This window comes from Tamandua tetradactyla, chromosome 19 (assembly GCF_023851605.1).
Source record: "Tamandua tetradactyla isolate mTamTet1 chromosome 19, mTamTet1.pri, whole genome shotgun sequence".
Taxonomy (NCBI): domain Eukaryota; kingdom Metazoa; phylum Chordata; class Mammalia; order Pilosa; family Myrmecophagidae; genus Tamandua; species Tamandua tetradactyla.
Window position 1 is genome coordinate 43,310,339 of NC_135345.1, and position 19,166 is coordinate 43,329,504.

At 37.2% G+C, this 19,166-nt stretch overlaps 1 protein-coding gene across 18 annotated transcripts in view; it reads right to left on the reverse strand.

Annotated features, from left to right (window-relative positions):
- The window catches only part of APBB2 (amyloid beta precursor protein binding family B member 2), a 452,510-nt gene that overhangs the window by 364,151 nt on the left and 69,193 nt on the right, over window positions 1–19,166 (reverse strand). For 17 of the 18 annotated variants that reach the window (XM_077136712.1, XM_077136716.1, XM_077136715.1 and 14 more), the window contains one exon: window positions 7,590–7,745. The gene's annotated coding sequence lies outside the window, so the exon portion shown is untranslated. Of the gene's footprint in view, window positions 1–7,589; window positions 7,746–7,949; window positions 8,027–19,166 lie in introns of those variants that run through there. The other variant, XM_077136707.1, reaches the window with a different exon arrangement.

Here is a 19,166-nt window from a genome sequence, read left to right on the forward strand (position 1 = left end):
TAAAACAGGGACCTGAATAGATAGTTGTTCTCTGATGTTCATAGCAGCATTATTCACTACTTCCAAAAGATGAAGCAACCCAAGTGTCCATCAGTTGAAGAAAGGATGAATAAAATGTGGTATATATACACTCAATGGAATATTATTTAGCCTAATAAGGAATGAATTTCTGATGCACGCAACAACATGAATGAATTCTGAGGACACCATTCTGAGTGAAATAACCCAGACACAAAAAGACAAACACTGTTAACGATCTCATTTATATGAAATATGCAGAATAAGCAAATTTGTAAAGTCAGAAACTAGAATACAAGAGTTGGGTAGGTGAGGGGAATGGAGAATTAATGTTTAACTGGTACAGATTTTTTTGCCTGGGTTGATGGAAAAGTTTTAGCAATGTCTAATGGTAATAGTGACACAATGTCATAACTATAATTAATGCCATGGAACTGTATATTTGAAAAGGGATATAAAGGGAATTTTAGGTTGTATATAAATTACCAAAAATAGAAACAACAAAAACCATAGAACTGTACAGCACAAAGAGAGAACCCTAATGTGAACAATGGGCTAAAACTAAGAGCATAATTATAATATTACCTCATCAAGTGTAACAAAGATTCCACACTAATGAGAAACATTAATAATAGGGAAAACTGTGTGTGTGAAGGAGGGGGTATATGGGAAATCCGTAATTTCTGCATGATTTTTCTGTAAACGTCACTGTTTTAATAAAAAAAAAAAGAATAGAGTAGGAAAGCGGCAAAGAAACACAACAGTAAGCAGATAGTATACCTTAAGTCCATTTCTTGGGGGAAAAAAAGACTTTTTCACAAAAAAATTGCATTACAAAAACCTAAGTTAAGAATGGTACAGGCATAAGAACAGGCATATAGATCAAAGGGACAGAAATGAGAGTCCAGAAATAAATGCTTAAAAAAAGAAAATCTAGATAGACCATTATTTCACATGATACACAGAAATGAACTCAAAATGGATTGCAGCAGCAAACGTTCTAGACCTTGGCTGAGGCAGAGTTTTTAGAAACACCACCAAAATAATGAGCTTTAAAATAAATAATTGATAAAAAGAAAATTAAAAACCTTTATGCTTCAAAAGACACCATTAAAAAGTGAAAGACAATGCATAAACTGGGGAAAATGTTTGTTAATCATATATTCAATAAGGGACCTGCATCCAGAAAACATAAAGAACTCTTATGACACAATAGTAAAATGACAAAAAAATTTTTTTTAAGTGGGCAAATGATGTGAACAGATACTTCTCCTAAGAATATATAGGAATGACTAATAAATAAATGTGAAGACGAGCACCATCATTAGTCATCAGGGAAAAGCAAAGTAAAACCACAGTGAGATACTACTTCATACCACTAAGATGGCTATAATGAAAATAATAAACTATGGAGCCAACATACATTGCTGGCAAGACTGTAAAATATTGCAGCCACTGTGGAAAACAGTTTGATAACTCCACAAAAAGTTAACAAGGGTTATTATATGATCCAGTAAATCCTAGGTATATACTTAGGAGATCTTAGGTATATAACCTGAGAGAAATGAAAACACAAAGTTTATATAAAAACATGTACTTGAAAGATTAAAATGGGTAGAGCCCAAATATCCCTAAGATTGGGAGAAGGATCAAAACAGAAAGAGGAGTTATAACAGAGAAGATAGGATATAACAAATGAGTACAACTGCTGAATCATTTTATTGATATTTCTTTTAGTCTCCAGTGTCTAGGAGCCGCTAGGAGGAAAAACCAAAAATTGTGAAACTGTAATCCACACCAAACTGAAATCTGTTCTATAACTACTTGCTACAAAATATTTTGAAATTTAGTGTTTTGTATATGTTATTTTTCACAATAAATAATATTTTTTTAAAAAAAGAAAAACAAAACATGTACATAAATGTTTATAGCAACATTATTCATAATAGCCAGAAGGTGGAAACAATCCAAATATCCACGTAACTGATGAATGGATAAACAAAATGTGTATATCCATGGAGCAGAATATTATTTAGCCATAAAAAGAGTGAAGTGCTCTTACATGCTACAGCACAGACGAACCTTAAAAACATACACTAAGTGAGAGCCAGACCCAAATGACCACATATAATATGACTTCAATTATATGAAATGCAAATCCATAGAAACAGAAAATAGTGGTTACCAGGGGGCTGCAGGGAGGGAGGAATGGGGAGTGACCGCAAAAGAGTAGAGAGTTTCTTTTCAAAGTAATGAAAATACTATGGAATTTAATGGTAATGGTTGTACAACTCTGAAAACCACTGAATTATACAACTTTAAAAGAGTGAATTTTATGGTATGTGTATGATACTTCAACAAAGCCATTTATAAAAAATACTGATGATAAAATATAACATTAAGGAAATAAATATTTGAAATTAATTGACACTCTCTGCTTGGAACAGGAGGCCAACTGAAGTTTTGTTGAGAACAGCAGCTGTGGTATTAAAATAAACTCTGGACAGCTTTCTGATAACCTCTCATTTGGCTGTTCCTAAAACAATTGAATTTACAGTAAATACCACGATTCTACTACTTGCCAAGCTCTGAAATTACCTTCCTTATTTGCAATTAGCTTTAACTATAGGTTCTGGAAAGCCTTCCTTTCAGACTCAAAAAAGCAAGTAATTGAATTAAATACATTTTTTTAACGTTTCTAAGACTAAATTCTATTTTCCCTTGGCTAAAAAACATATTCGAACACATTTAAAGACTGTGAGTATGAATGAAATTTAGTAACAATATGAATAGAGTCATAATCTTAAAAATTCTAAGAGAACAAAAGCCCTTTAAATTTGGGATATGGGGATCTATTAGTAGAGACAGAAAGATATGTATACACATATTTTGGGGCTCTTAATATGTGTATACATATTTATATAATGTATCCTTTGAGCTGGGAAGTGATAGAAGGTAATTACTGAATTTGTGTATACAGGAATGACTAAAAACAGAAGCAATTCACGATCAAGGGGTCATTTTTTATGAATTTTTAGAACCTATTATTTCAGATCTTCTTTTGATTTTGCAACAGCCCAAAACCTTGCAGAAGCCCTAAAATACTCCTCATTTTTTACTTCTAAATATTAGACTATTATGTTAATTACATTCAAATAGGCTGAGTAAAATGGGGCAATAATTATTTCTAAAGAAAAAATCTACCAGCAATGAGATAAACCTAAAAGTAGAACCTCTATCTTAATAAGTGATAAATGACCTTCAAAACTGCTTTAGAATATAGTAAGTTTTGATAAATATGTGGAGTGGGTAGTTGCAAAAAAAATGTTAAGTAAATGAAGGAGGTAAACTAAAAAGGCAAGAGTATGTATTCACTGATTATAACTTTGTAGATAAAAGCACATTGATAAGGGGCGAGCCACGGTGGCTCAGTAGGTAAGAGTGCTTGCCTGCCATGCCGAGGACCCAGGTTCGATTCCCGGTGCCTGCCCATGTGAAAAAAAAAAAAAAAAAAGCACATTGATAAGAACCAGAAATAATGTCAAATAATGTAGTTTGTGTTTTAAATTGAAGAGGGATTTTTTCTCCTTACAAACTTAAGACTATACTAAAAATTCCAAGGTAAAAAAAAGCTTCAGAATTTTTACCAAGAAAAACAGACAGCAATACTTTCAGAAATTTGGGTTGGCAAGAAAGCAGGTGGGGTAGGGAGATGTTTGAATACTTTTTGGAATATATAAAATTAAAATGCAAACCATATTGCTTCTCACAAGAAAATAAACTGGGGAAATAGAGGACAAAAGTCTTTAAGAATTAGAGCATTTAACAGATACTTAATTTCAGAAAATATAAACCTGAGACAGCACATAAATTATTTGCTTTAGAAAAAACCCTTAACAAGTTGTTTAGCCCATTCCATAGACTCAGGAAGTATTATTTCAAAGACGTATACTTACATAGCTTTGGAAGAGGCAATCAGATGGACTCAGAGAAAAATTCACATCATATTTTTCGAAGATACAGGCAATACTGTTTCTCTCCACATACAAAACTTTTTCCTTTGGCTTTCTCTGACTCACCTTTGGCTACTTTCATCCAAGGTGATGCTAATAGTTTGTCTACTTTGATTGCTCCCTGGTATGTTCTAAAATAGCAGATATCTGTCTCTTAATCCGTCCAACTAAGAGTTTCTAACTCTTTAAAACCTTCCCCATTGGGTGGGCAATGGTGGCTTTAGGTAAAGTTCTCACCTGCCATCCCGGAGACTCAGGTTCTGTTCCCAGTGCCCGCTCGTGAAAAAAAAAAAAACTTTCCCAGTGGCCATCCCAGTTGGTGTCTCCATCATCCAAAAGAATGCATAACTCCTTCTCCACCCCCATACAACTTTTTCTTACCTCTAGTGATCTTTCCACACTGCATCAGCTAGCTGAATACCAGTCTGGTCCATTCCATGCACTGTGAGCTGCCTGAGGATGCCATAGGCATTTTCTACTCAGACCCAGAAGAAATTACCAATCATGGCCTAGTGTGCCAGTATGGAATGATGTGTGTACCCTAGAAAAGCCATGCTTTAATCCTAATCCCATTTTGTAAAGACAGCTGTTTGTTTAATCCCCATTCAGCACTGTATGTTTGAAACCATAATTAGATCATCTCCCTGGAGATGTGATTTAATCGAGTGGTTGTTAAACTGGATTAGGTGGGAGCGTGTCTCCACTCACTTGGGTGGGTCTTGATTAGTTTACAGGAATTCTATAAAAGAGGAAATATTTTGGAGAAAGCAGGAGATTTCAGAGAGAGGAGAACGACATAGCTACGAGAAGCAGTGTCCACCAGCCAGTGACCTTTAGAGATGAAGAAGGAAAATGCCTCCCAGGGAGCTTCCTGAAACAGGAAGCCAGAAAAAGCTAGCAGATGATGCCATGTTCGCCATGTGCCCTTCCAGATGAAAGAGGAGCTCTATGTCCTGGTTTGAAATGATGTATGTACCCTAGAAAAGCCATGTTTTAATCCTAATCCCATTTTGTAAAGGCAGCCATTCCTTCTAATCCCTATACAGCATTACATGCTTGAAGCTGTAATTAGATCATCTCCCTGGAGATGTGATTTAATCAAGAGTGGTTGTTAAGTTGGATTAGGTGGAGGTGTGTCTCCACCCATTTGGGTGGATCTTGAATAGTTTACAGGAATCCTATAAAAGAGGAAACATTTTGGAGAAAGAGAGATTCAGAGAGAGCAGAGAATGCTGCAGCACCACAAAGCAGAGAGTCCACTAGCCAGCGCTTTGGAGATGAAGAAGGAAAATGCCTCCCAGGGAGCTGCATGAAACAGGAAGCCAGGAGAGAAAGCTAGCAGATGACGCCATGTTTGCCATGTGCTCTTCCAGCCAAGAGAGAGACACCATGACCATGTTCACCATGTGCCTTCTCACTTAAGAGAGAGACCCTAAACTTTATCAGTCTTCCTGAACCAAGGTATCTTTCCCTGGATGTCTTTGATTGGACATTTCTATAGACTTGTTTTAACTGGGACATTTTCTCGGTCTTAGAACTGTAAACTAGCAACTTATTAAATTCCCCTTTTTAAAAGCTATCTGTTTCTGGTATATTGCATTCTGGCAGCTAGCAAACTAGAATAGCTCAGTTATTATTACACTCAGACCTCACACACAGAAAGCATTATCAATCAGGATGTTTTTTGTTGTGCGACCCCTAACTCAAACTAATCAGCTAACCTTTCAGGGAGGTTTAAAGGAAGAGTCTAGATTTAAGCACTGCTGCATCCCAAGCCACAAAGTGCTTGTTGGCATGTACATATGTGCTCCCTCCCACCTCCTTTCCGCCAGTCTCCTGCTCTGATATCCTCTGTGTTAGCTCCATTCTCAGACAGGCTTTCTCCAAATGGTAACAAAGATGGTGTACTGGTTTGTTAAAGCTGCCAGAATACAATATACCAGAAATGGGTTGGCTCTTTTAAAGAGAACTTATCAAGTTGCAAGTTTACATTTCTAAGGTCATAAAAATGTCCAAACTAAGGCATCCACAGAAAGACATCTTGGCCCAAGAAAGGCCAATGGGTCCAGAACACTTCTGTCAGCTGGGAAGGCACTTGGCTGAGGCCCTTGGCTTCTGGTTTCAAAAAGCTTATGCAAGAGAGTTTTCTAGCTGCATCTCCAAATATTTAGATCTCCTGTTGGCTCTGAGCTCTTTTCAAAATGCTTCCCCTTTCAAAGGACCCTGGTGAACTCATCAAGATGCACCTTAAATGGGTGGAGTCACATCTCCATCTAATTAAAAGGTCCCACCCACAACTGGGTGTGTCATATCTCCATGGAAGTAATCTAACCAAAAGGTCACAACCAAATTGAGTGGGTCAATCTCCACAGAAACAATCTTGTCAAAGGTTTCTACCCTAAGCAATAGGTCTGGCCCCACAAATTGGATCAGGATTAAAACACAACTTTTCTGGGGTACATAACAGTTTCAAACTGGCACAGATGGCAACCATCCGTTAACAAACCTACAACAAGGAAAAACCTGCTCCCAAGTTTCAAAAAGTGGTGGGGTCCCTCTAAAAACCTACTGTTGTGACGCTGACTGGCCAAGCTTAAGTCTCATGCCTAAAATCAAGCAGTACAGTTACCTCCCCTACCTGCATAGGATAAAAGTATGCAGGGGTGGTTGCCCAGGGAAAATCTGGGTAATTTATTAAAAGGGAGAAAAGATGCTGGAGCAACAAAAATAACAGATTTTCACTACTTCATAGGTTCTCAAGACTGTTGACTTTCTTCTAATGAATACTTACTAACTGCTTATTATATGTCAGGTATATAAATGCTGACTATCCAACAGAAATGGTTTGAAGTTTCTGTCCTTATACAATATACTGTCTCAAAGTATGTTATTTTCTACCTTACTGCCACATGTGAGGTTGTGAATGCTATTCCCCTGGTCCACAGTGAGGCTATTTTACATTTATTTAGACTCCTATTATTTTCAGGACAGTTCTTTTCCCCCATTCTATATAAATAATTCTTAACGTCAAATACACATACTGCCAAAAATGACATGTGTTGTTGGCTTTTGGTCTGGAAGAGACAAGAGTAAACAAAATCCTGCCAAGCAAACCAAGGGCACACAGTCAGAAGTACCCCAAGAAAAATGGCAGGTCTCCATGACCCACCCTTCATAGCTGAAAACAGAAACAACAGCAAATATTTGAACACAACTCAACAGCAGTACAAGTCCATGACCTAAGACACTGTTTTCTCTCCAAAATAAAGCCAAGATCGTTGAGGTTGTTTCAGGGCCTCTAGTTGGGGCCTTTTACACACTTGTGCTGAAGAACTTTATTTTCTGAGAGAAGAGAGGAAGATAAGAGGGAGGATGGGAAGAAGGAAGAGAAGGAAAAGAAGACAATATACCAGACACAGAAGGCGATGTCTACTATTGACAGGACATCAGGAATTGCTCAAACAACTGTGAATAATCAGTCTGGGGAGTCTTCAAAATCACAACCACTTTTTCTGATCCAATCACTTCACTTGATCCAACCACTCAACTTACACCGACCTGATTCTGCTTAAATTATCGTTGGTCTCAAGTTTTCACAGGAGCTTTCTTTTATGGATTTTCCATCCAGCAAACGTTTCTGTTCCTCGGCTGGGCAGATCCGACCACAGCATGCTTGGCTCCAGACCTCAGCAGCTCACCCACAGCAGCTCCAACCTGGAGGGCAAAGGCAAGACACCATTATAAAGAATCGTATTTATAAACTTTCTCTCTCTCTCAAGAATTCATATTTGACAAAGTAACTCCAAACATCTTTCAAATGTTTAAAATCATTAATGAACAGAGACTTCAGTTTATAGGGCGTCCTAAAGACAAGTTTGGATTATTCTGAAGGGAGGACTATAATACTGAAATCATTACTGAAAAGGTTTGACCAGACGATTATGCTCTGTTTGTGGAAAATTAAAAGCAGATGTTTTAATTAACCACGTAAAACACAAGCTACAACTAAAACTTCATGAACACAGTGATCTGCCCTGTGGAAAACCACAGGAATGTTCTGGCAGCACTATCTGAATTCTTGGGACACAGAGGGCTGGAAGCATTACCCTTAGGAACTTGAACAGAAAATTAACTTGCTCAATATGTTTTAAATCTGAAACCCAGATTTAATCTCAATCAAATTTAAAAACATTTCAGGACTTCAAAGAGTACCACCAAAAGACAGAGAACGAAATTCTAATGTGGTTCGGGGTTTAGACTCTATTTTTCAATACAATGTGAACAGGGTACCAGAAAATTTTAAAGGCTAAATAATCCAAAGGGGAAACTAATAACCTTTCAATTCCTAATAGAGGAAATGACAAAAGAAACCAAATCAACAAAAGAATCATTAATATTACCCAATGTCTAGTATATTCAGGCAAAAGGAGCCTCTGAACTATCCTGTCACTTGCCAGATGTGGGGCCTGGTTCACATCAAGCTACCACACTTCAGTTTAATAAACTAAGGCTTCCAGAAAAATGCAGTGTTAAAATATCTTATGCTTACAAATGTTACAGCAAGCAATTCTGCCACAGAAACCTCAAATGAGTAAATCTTAAAAATGCAATCAGTGAACTAATAAATTAAGAAGTCTCCATTTGTTAACTGAAGAAATAGTCATATCATATATATATATATATATATATATATATATATATATATATATGCTGAATGTTGAAAGCCTACTCAAGAGACAACAGGACAAATGTTACTTTCAGAAATTGGGTCCACGATTATATTTCTGTAAGTCTGTACAGGCCCCATCAAAGTGTGGCAAGCATAATATTACATTAACTCTACCTTCATTTGAAATCTCAAAAATCATCTCAAAAAGAATAAGGCAGGAAAAGAGAAAGATGTCAGCTTGAATATATGAATGGCATGATCCCCATTTTGTTCTACAAAAGTAGCGCAGATAACAGAAACACTGAACTGTGAACAATGGCTGTTTTTCAGTTATAATTAGAAATGATCTGTATTTACTTCTTAATATTTTCCAAATTGTCTACAATTAATACATATTGCTTGTAGAATTAGAACTTTTTTTAATTAAGTTTTTTTTTTAAGAGTATGGGAATACAAATCAGAAAATGGGACATCTATAATGTATAAGCTTGATCTATGGGTTGTCTCTTAACTGAACAAGAGCTGATAGATTAAGAAGTCTTTGTTAATCTGAATTTATGCATTCTTAACTTTTTATGTTCAAAACCCAAGAGTTGGGGGTGCAAAGGTAGTTCAGTGGCAGAATTCTCAACTGTCATTCAGGACATCCAAGTTTGACCTCTGGCCCATGCACTCCCCCTATACCAAAAAAATAATAATAATAAAACAAGTGTCCAAAATCACCTCCAGGGCTGAGCGGCACTTTCCTAGAGGTAAGAAATATGGATTTCTTATTCTGCAAATTTGCCACAAGGAAGGAAGGACAACACTCCATAGTTAATTCTCTCCTTTAATATTGCATCCTTTAGGATCACAGTCTTTTCCAATAACAATCACAGTTACTATATTTATTATTTAGCCACACCATATAATTATGACATAAGTAAAAGACTGCCTCTTGTGTTAATGGTTTCTCAGGAGCATGTCAACACTCCATTTCTGATACCTCTGGGTACCCAAAAAACACAAAACACAGTGGGGCAGATCTTAACAATGGGGGACTTGGCAATCCACCACTTTAAGAAGCCCAACACTATCCATTTACAGATGAACCCACTGATGCCCAGAGAGGTAAAATGTCTTTCCCAACATTGAACAGGCAGCAGAGCAGGGGCAGAAATCCAAGTCCACATCATGTGCCCCCACCTTGACCAAGAGCATTTTATGTCATTTTATGTCACCTCTGTGACATATCAACATGCACTCTTCGAAATAAAGGTTTGCATGAATCATAGGCTTGTGTTAAATTCATAACAGCAAAACATGGTATTAAGAGGGAGACAGAAATTTTTTCCATCAAAAATGAAATTCATGCAGAAAAAAAGTTAAGACTCAACACCAGCCTAAATAAAAAAGATGTAGTTTCTGCCCAGCACATGTTAAACTGAAGAAGCAATGCTTGCATTGTGTACTCAACCAGCAGGTATCCAGAACAAAAACTGCCTATCACATCAAAAGCTTTCCAGTCCTAGCACTTGTCCAGTTGATAACACTACAGTCCTAATGCTCAAAGCAAGAGAAAAGGTTTTCAACAAGATAAAACTATATCTGCATCCAGCCACCTGTAAGAGACAACAGGGGTGTATGCTCAGCCCTGTGCTGGGAATAAATTATTTACGGCATCAAGTCTTGGCCTCTGACTTCCCAAATAACGCCAGTCTTAGGGAAGAAAATTCAGTGGTTTCAAAATGTTGGAAAACAAGGGCAGAGTGAGATGATTCAGGGCTCCATCACCCCAAAGAACATTTGAACAACTAGCACGAACTGGAAGTAACCTCTTTCTTAAAGTTGCAGAAAACAGTTAAAGGACTACGGTAATGGGGCAAGATCCTAATTTTTAAAAAAAACTACTTAAAAGTGGTAGTATGTCCTGGTGCCCTGGCTGGCTCCTCCCTTTCACCAGCCCAAGCTCCCAATGCAGATCCCTGATCGTGGTTCTGGAAGGAGCACATTACTCTTTGAACGTATATTAGGAGCACCTATGTCTGGCCTGGTTTTTCTGGTTGTGACCTGAGAGAACCACCATTCCAGTTTGCCCTGTATGAAGAAGTCAGCTCACCAAGGTCTCCTACAGAACACTGTGAGGGCACGATCATGTCATGTTACCTGGGGCAGCGGATCGCTGCCTGAAGAATACGCAGTACAGTGTCTAGGAGAGTGAGGAAACTGTTTCCTCGTGTAGAAGGGTCATTCATATCTGTGGAAATGGTACAGCTCCGAGGGCCACAAGCTCATGTCCAAAACAAGAGCCACGTAGAGAAAGGTCCTAGTTCCAATCTTGAGCTATTCTCCAAACTCTCTGTAAGGATAAGACCTGAAGAAGAGCACTAGCACAGGTCATTGAAAGGGAAGGACAACAAATAATAGATCAAATAAATCAATCTGCAAGGACTGGGAAGGGTGTTGGGTTTTTTTCCCTTTTTTGTTGTTGTTGTTATCTCATGGCTTTCAAGGGACGCTCTGTCTAAAAAGTATTCCTTAGCTGATACAAGTTTAAGGAACAGAAGCCACAGAGTCTAAATTCCAGCGATAATACACTAAAGCATCAAAACGTTCAGATTTCAAAAGATTACAAAACATACAAAAAAAAATCCCTGAAAGCAATGGTCCAGGCAAAGGAGAAAATTAAAGCATTAGAAACCATCACTGAGGAGGATCTGACCTGGGACATTCCAGACAAAGACTTTTTTAAAATGTTTCTAAACTAAAGGAAAATATGGGCAAAGAACTAAAGGAAATCAGAAAAGTGAGAGATGAACACACAAAGAATATCAATAGAGAGATGGAAATAAAGAAAAGGAACCTAACAGAGCTGAAGACCACAATACCAGAAATTCAGAATTTCCTAGAAGGGTTTTAAAAAAAGATCAGAGCTGCCAGAATAAAGAATCAGAGAACTTCAAGACAAGACAACTGAAATCACTCAGTCTGAGGAACAGAAAGAAGAAGAAAAGAATGAAAAATAGAGTCTGAGATACCTGTGGGAAACCATCAAGTGTGCCAGTATATACACTTTGGGAGACCCATAAGGAGGAGAAAGAGATAAAGGAGGAGAGAGAATATTCAAAGAAATAGTGACTGAAAACTTCCCAAATTTAACAGAAGACCCAAATATACACATCCAAGACACTCAACGAACTCCACAGGATAAACCCAGATAAACCTATGACACAGTACATAATAAACAAATAATGTCAAAACCCAAAGATAGAGAATTCTGAAAGCAACAAGAGAGAAGAAATATGTTATATACAAGGTAGGCACAATAAGATTGAATGATAATTTCTCATCAGGAACTATGGAGACAAGAAAGAAGTGAGATAATATATTTAAAGAGCTGACAGCAAAAAAAAAAAATTGCCAATCAAGAATTCTATATCCTGTAAACTGTCTTTCAAAATTGAGGGAGGGACGAAAACATTCCCAGATAAAACAAAAGCTGAAGAGCTTGATCACCAGCAGGCTGGTCTACAAGAGATGCTAAAAAGATTTCTGCATGTTGAAAGGGAAGGACAATAAACAATAGATCAAATAGATCAAGAAGAAATAAAGATCTCCTAAGTAATGGCATAGGTAAATATAAATGCCAGTACTATTGTGTTTTTTTATTTGTAACTCCACTTTTTACCACCTACAGGATCTACAAAGCAACTGCATAAAATGTAGTGATAGGGCGCGCTAGGTTGGCTCAGCAGGTAGAGTTCTTGCCTGCCATGCCAGAGACCTAGGTTCAATTCCTGGTGCCAGCCCTTGCAAAAAAAAAAGTAGTGATAAAAAGTAGTTCTGGACTCACTGTAAACATATGTCATTTGTGACAATAAAGGTGGTGGGACAGAGGGGTACAGGAACATAGTTTATGTATGCCACTGAAGTTAAGTTAGTATCAAAGCGGTACAGGAACATAGTTTGTATATGCCACTGAAGTTAAGTTAGTATCAAAGTAACCCAGATTGTTATAGATTTGGAGTATTTAATTTAAGCCCCAGGGTAACTGCAAAAATACTCTATGCAAGCTCATAGAGACAAAAATTACCATACAGGTTGTCTGTGTCATTGGGGGTGGGGGAGGTAATGGGGAGTTCGCACATAAAGAGTGTAGTGTTTCTATTTGGGGAGATGGGGCAGTTTTGTAATGGAGGCTAGTGAGCGTACTACAATACATGAATGTGATTAACCTTACCAAATGGTATGGTTGGGAATGGTTAAGATGGGAAAGTTTATGTTGTATATATGTTCCCATGATCAAAAAAAAAAGGAAGAGCAACTAAAGAAACAATGACAGTCAAGTACAATACATAGCAAGGAAGGAGAAAAATTGGAATCTAGACCATGAGCTTTATATCATTGCTAAATTTCTTGAACTTGATAACTGCACATAAGTGATATCCTTGTTCTTAGGAAACACACAGGGCAGTATTAAGTATTCAAGAAGCATGATGTACACAACTTACACTCAAGTGTTCAGAAAAGGAAGGAAAGAAGGAGGGGAGGGAGGAAGGGAGGGAAGGAAAGAAGGAAAGAAAGAAGGAAGAACATATATGGTAAAATGTTAAAATTGGTGGATCTAGGTCTCTAGGGGTTGGGGGGATTAGGGATATGTTGGAATTCTCTATATGGGGTTTCTATTATTTTTGTCACTATCCTATACATTTGAAAATATTTCAAAATAAAATGTTTTAAAAATGGCATATATATAATTTTTAAAAATGTAAGTAAACAACCATTACTAACTGCTAAAATTAAAAAAAAAAACAACAACAACATTCAACTCATGCTTGATACAAGCTTAGAGAGTGAGCAGGATTCTTCTCTTCTCTTCACAATTCTTTCTTTTAAATATGTGCTTACCTCCATTACTTCATTTCTCCCTAAAGTGTCCATGTCACCCCTATCAGAAACCTAAGACTCTAACAAAATAATGTGAATAGACTGAAAAGTAAAGGGAGAGAAAAGGACAGATGACAAGGACAAACCCAGAAAAGCTCACTGAAAGACCTTTATTGAGCTTGCTTCTTGTCACCCTTTCCCTACTGTGGGGCAGGATAACAAAGGCGAGAACTGTGAAACTGCAAATTAAAAAAAAGCCGCACTGTAGGGATGATGTGATCTCACTTTGTACAGCCCAAAAGAAAACAATGGCTCTGTCCTGCCTCATCTGAGAAGCCAGACTATAAAGAAAATGCATTTCTTCTACCCAAAACTGCTCCTGAAATCCCCACCATATATTTTCATGGCCAAATGCTGGAGGGAACATGATATTGGCAGTTTATTCTCTTTTATGCCTCAGTTCTAACACTAAAAGTGCTCACAGCTGGCAAAAGTAATTGGATTCTTGTTGATATTTCACAATGAATAAAAATTCTGTGGTGGAATTTTTCATGGAATTCTTTAAAATAATTTGTAAAATAATGATTAAGTTTGAATTTAGCAGCCTGGTAGAATGAACTCTGACCTTACTAATAACAAATCAGATAAATTCATTGCAGTCAAATTATAATAGAAGACTAAACAGAACAGAAATCAGATTAACAGATTCTGAAAGCCTTCTTTCTTTCTTGGAATTTTGCTATGTGTTGTTTGGTCTATGATTTTGGTAAATGACTTTAACAAAATGTGCAGTCAGAAATTGATTCTATTTGAGAATCTTAATGTTTGGCTAACTTTTTTTTTGTCCCTTTTCTAATGTCACAAGGAAGATTCTCCTCTGTGAGCATGATTCTGAAAATATCATCTGAGTCAATTCAGCACTGCTGAAATTTCTATCTCAAAATGACCAGGCAGACAAGTTAAGAATTTGCTGGAGAACACTCCTCTCACAGCTTGGAAATTTGATTTTAAAAACTTAAGATTCACAATATTGATAAATTTACATCTTAAAATGTTTGAGAAGGGAGGATACACTGAAATAATGATGGCTAGTTTAAATAAAAATTTTTCTCCCAAAGAACCTATTTTACTTATCTATCACAAGCAATTGAAAAAGAACTATTATGAACAACCTAAACCAGCACCCAACAGTTTCTGTTTGAAAATGAAGACCGGGCAATTTGGAAAAGGCTTTACAGAGTAACTACTATTATCTCCACAAGTAAAGAGGGTTTCAACTGGGAGGTGTTTCAGTTTGCTAAAGCTGCCGGAAGTGGGTTGGCATTTTTCAAAGGGGATTTATTAGTTTACAAATTTCCAGTTTGAGGCCGTGAAAATGTCCAAATTAAGGCATCCAGAGAAAGATACCTTGACTCCGAAGAAAGCCCGGCAGTATTTTGGGTTTCTCTGTCACAGAGGAAGGCACAGGACAATGTCTGCTGGCCCTTGTCTCCAAACTGTCCCTGGGCTTCTGCATGTTCTTGCTTGTTCCTTCTGGGGCATTTCTGTCTCTGAGCTCTCTCCAAATGTCTCAGCCTCTTATCCTCTCATTAATGACTCCAGTAAAGACGATGAAGACCTACCGTGAATGGGATGGGTCACATCTCCATGGAAACAACCCAATCAAAAGGTTCCACCCATGAGAGGTCTACACCCACAAGAACGGTTAGAAGAACATGTCTTTTCTGGGTACATAACAGTTTCAAACCAGCACTGGAGGGGAGAGATCTTCACTATTGTTTTAAAGAGCCATTCTAGAAAGAACAACGGATGAAGAAATCAACAAAATAAGGTATGATCCCAGCTCTGCTACTTATAACCCAAGCTCTTTATGATAACCACCTTTGTCTCTTTAATCTTTGTTCCATCATCTGTAAAGCTGAGACAATATACCATTAGCCAACCTCATGGGTCTGTCAAGCCAATTAAACCAAATATGAAAGCACTACAGAATCTATAAAACATTATATATTAACTCAACAAATATTTATTAAGGCACTGTTATGTGCCAGATACTGCACTGTGGATATAACCATGAATGAGACACAGTCCCTTCCTGGAAGGATCTACTTGGAGAGATTTGTGTGGAAGCCCCTAATCAGAATACCAGACAAATATTGGACATGGCTTTATAACAAAGCCCCTAAGGAAATTCATTGGTGAAAAGTGGTAGAAGTGGGTTTTAGTTTCAGTTGTACTGTAGCTCATTTAGTATGTATTCAGTGAACGCTCACTGTGTGCACAACTCCATTGTAGGAGCTGGGGATTTAGCCATTAAAGTTTCTGCCCTAAAAGAGCTGACATTTCAGTCAGTCCTTATCACCTGAAATGTAAAATGCATATACTAATTTATGCAGCACTGTTCTTCTGCTACAATACAATGATTTTTATAACCAAAATAGCCACACTCAAAAGTTAACAGGAATATTCTAATTGACCTAAATACAATAGACATTTTGCTTCTTATTTTAATCCCTAGGCCACTGTGGTAGTTAGATTCAGTTGTCAATTTGGCCAGGTGAAGATGGCTAATTATATTGCTGTGAACATGAGCCAATGATAAGTGAACCTCATCTGTTGCTCATTACATCTGCAGTCATGCCTGCTGTAATGAATGATGTTTGATTTAATTGGCTGGTGCTTAAATGAGAGAGTTCAATGTAGCACAGCCCAAGCAGTTCAGCATACCTCATCTCAGCACTCGCAGCTCAGCCCAGGCCTTTGGAGGTGCAGAAAGAAATCACCCTGGGAAAAGCTGTTGGAACCCAGAGGCCTGGAGAGAAAGCCAGCAGAGATTGCCTGTGCCTTCCTGCCTTCCTGCTTAAGAAAGAACCTCAATTGAAAGTTAGCTGCCTTTCCTCTGAAGAAATAACGAAATAAATCCCCTTTTATTAGAAGCCAGTCCATCTCTGGTGTGTTGCATTCTGGCAGCTAGCAAACTAGAACAGCCACAATTTAGAATATACCAAATAACTGCCACAATATGAAGAGCGCTCTTGATTTAGGCTTGAGGGATTACAATTTGTGTGTGTTTTGGCATTAAGTAGAATGCTCCCTCCCCCACCCCACCCCAACATCTTTTTCCCCCCAAGGAAAAAGCGCATATGCTGGAATCCATCCAATAACAACCCTCATTTTAACAAGGGGAATATCAGTTATTTTAGAAGCATTTCCCACACTCATTTTTTAAAAGGGTAAAAAAAAAGTTGAATTGTTTATTTTAGAAACTAAACTTCAGTTCAATTTTAACATGCCAAATGTCTGCTTTAGCAAAGCATCTAAAAAACAATGTTTTATTTAAAAGAAGTTCTGAGAAGTAGGCTGTCTAGGACACAGTCAACCCTGCTGTTCAAAAATTCAACACCAGATTGGGGAGAGGAATGAGGAAAGGAGGGAAAGACAAAGCGAAAGGGACCTATGGAGGACAACACAATTCTCAAGGATTAGTGACCTGAAAACTCACATACTGTACTTAACAAACACAAAGAGTAAATGTTCAAAACATTGTACAGCAAGGAAGAAAGTCAACATCCAGGTAAAACTTACCAAAATATTACTTAATGCCAGAGTAAGGATTCCCAAACCTAGGGTTCCTACAGAAATACAAAATTCAAAGCCCAGATACCTTGACACAGTTAAGTCAGGGGTAAAATGTGGAAATCTATAGTTTTGAACTGTTCCCAAATAATACTCATGTATAGCCCTGGTTGAGAACCACTGACTTGCTATATTTTCTTTCTGGGGAATATTTTAATAGTAATAATAGGTAACTGTTTTGCTAAATGCTTTCCATTAACCCTTGCAATGATTCTGAGGTAGGAAGTACTATTACACCCTTTTTAAAAATCCCCTTTTTAAATAATTTTTTAAATTAGAACAGTTTACAGAAAAATCATACGGAAAATACAGAGTTCCCTTATACCACACTTCACCCACACAGGTGAGTGGTTTTCCCTACTATTCACATTTTGTATCAGTGTGATACCTTTGTTACACATGGTGAAACAATATTATTATAATTATACTATTATCTGTGGTCCATAGTTTACATTAAGGCTCTGATCTGGTGAACTTCAGTAAACTAACAGTGTTCTTTTTTCTATTTTAAGGATGCCACATAATTACTCAATAATATAGCACAGGGTTTAGGGTTTTTAATGCAGTTCTCAAAATTCAGTAATGAATTCTGAAACTGAAGAGGTGGTTGTGAAAATCATGTATTAATTCTGGCCTATTTAAAGCTTTGAAGAAGCATTGGGTCAGATTTACAGAGTTAAAGCATCTAGTCAGGTCTATGGAGTTATTTTAATTATCTCACAACTCAAGATCAGCAAAAGGTATGATTTTAATCACAAAACCTGACCTTTACCTTCTGGAACCCTGAATAGATGTCATTCTAACTTTTTATCCTTCACCTGCACTTTCATGCTATTCAAGTGCTTGTTTCTAGACTGCATTCTGGTGACTTCAAAACTTTTTTGGAGTTCCTTAATCCCCTCTTCAGATGTGTCTAAGTCTAATTTATTGAGTTTTTATATTAACATATTTTTTCCTTAGATTTTGTTGTGTTTTTTCAGATCTGCCTGGCCAGTTTTTATCTCATGTGATTTGTACTTATTTGTGACTATATATTTTATTTCTTAAAATATTTCAAAAATAGTTATTTTATATTTTGTTTCAGACAGTCCCAGTACCTGAGGTCTCAGGGTTCGAAATCTATTATTGCCTTTTATTTGTTTCTGGTGACTCTAACACCTGGCGGTTTTTTTTCTAGTGGAACTGGAGGTCTTTGCTTTCGAACTCTTAGATATTAATCAGAAGATTCCTAGATCCTAAACCTAGAATCCCATCTAGGATTTGCATTTGCTTGAGCCAGAGGCCATGGGGCACTATGTGCATGGGGCCACCTTAGCTCCTTTTATAGATCCTGATTTGATGAAGACTACTCTACCTTGCCACTTAACTCAAGGCTTAAGTCTCAAAGGACAGTACTGATATCAGTATTTGCCTTTGAGATAACTTACATTTTATGTTTGTTTCAGGCAAAGCTCCCATCTTACCCTTTGATGTTTGGTTGGTCTAACTGAAAAGGGAGACTAAAGATATCTTAAATTCCCTCAAGCCTAGAAGTACATTAAAAAATGTTTTTTCTAAAATACAGTTCTTTTTTAGTGGGGAAGTGTATTAAGGTATCCAGCCCACTATACTGCTAAAAACTAAGTCCTAAACTAATCATCTTCCCCCATACTTGCTGAATGGCACCATTCATTCTCACCCCAAGTGTGAAACCCAATACTGCAAGGACCTACAGTTGCCGTCTTTCCTTTACTACCCCATATGCAACTAGACACTAAGTTCCCTTCCTGCTTGATCCAAATGGATTTGCATTTATGTTTCTGATCCACTTGGGCACCAAATGGTACAATTTTAATCATCAAGACCAAATAAGAAAAATAAATGAGGCAGAATTAAAAACTAAACCATGCATTCCTGCCAAATAAAGGAGCTAAATATGAAGGAAGGTTCAAATATAGGGAAGTGGAGGGAGAATTGAGTTTCAC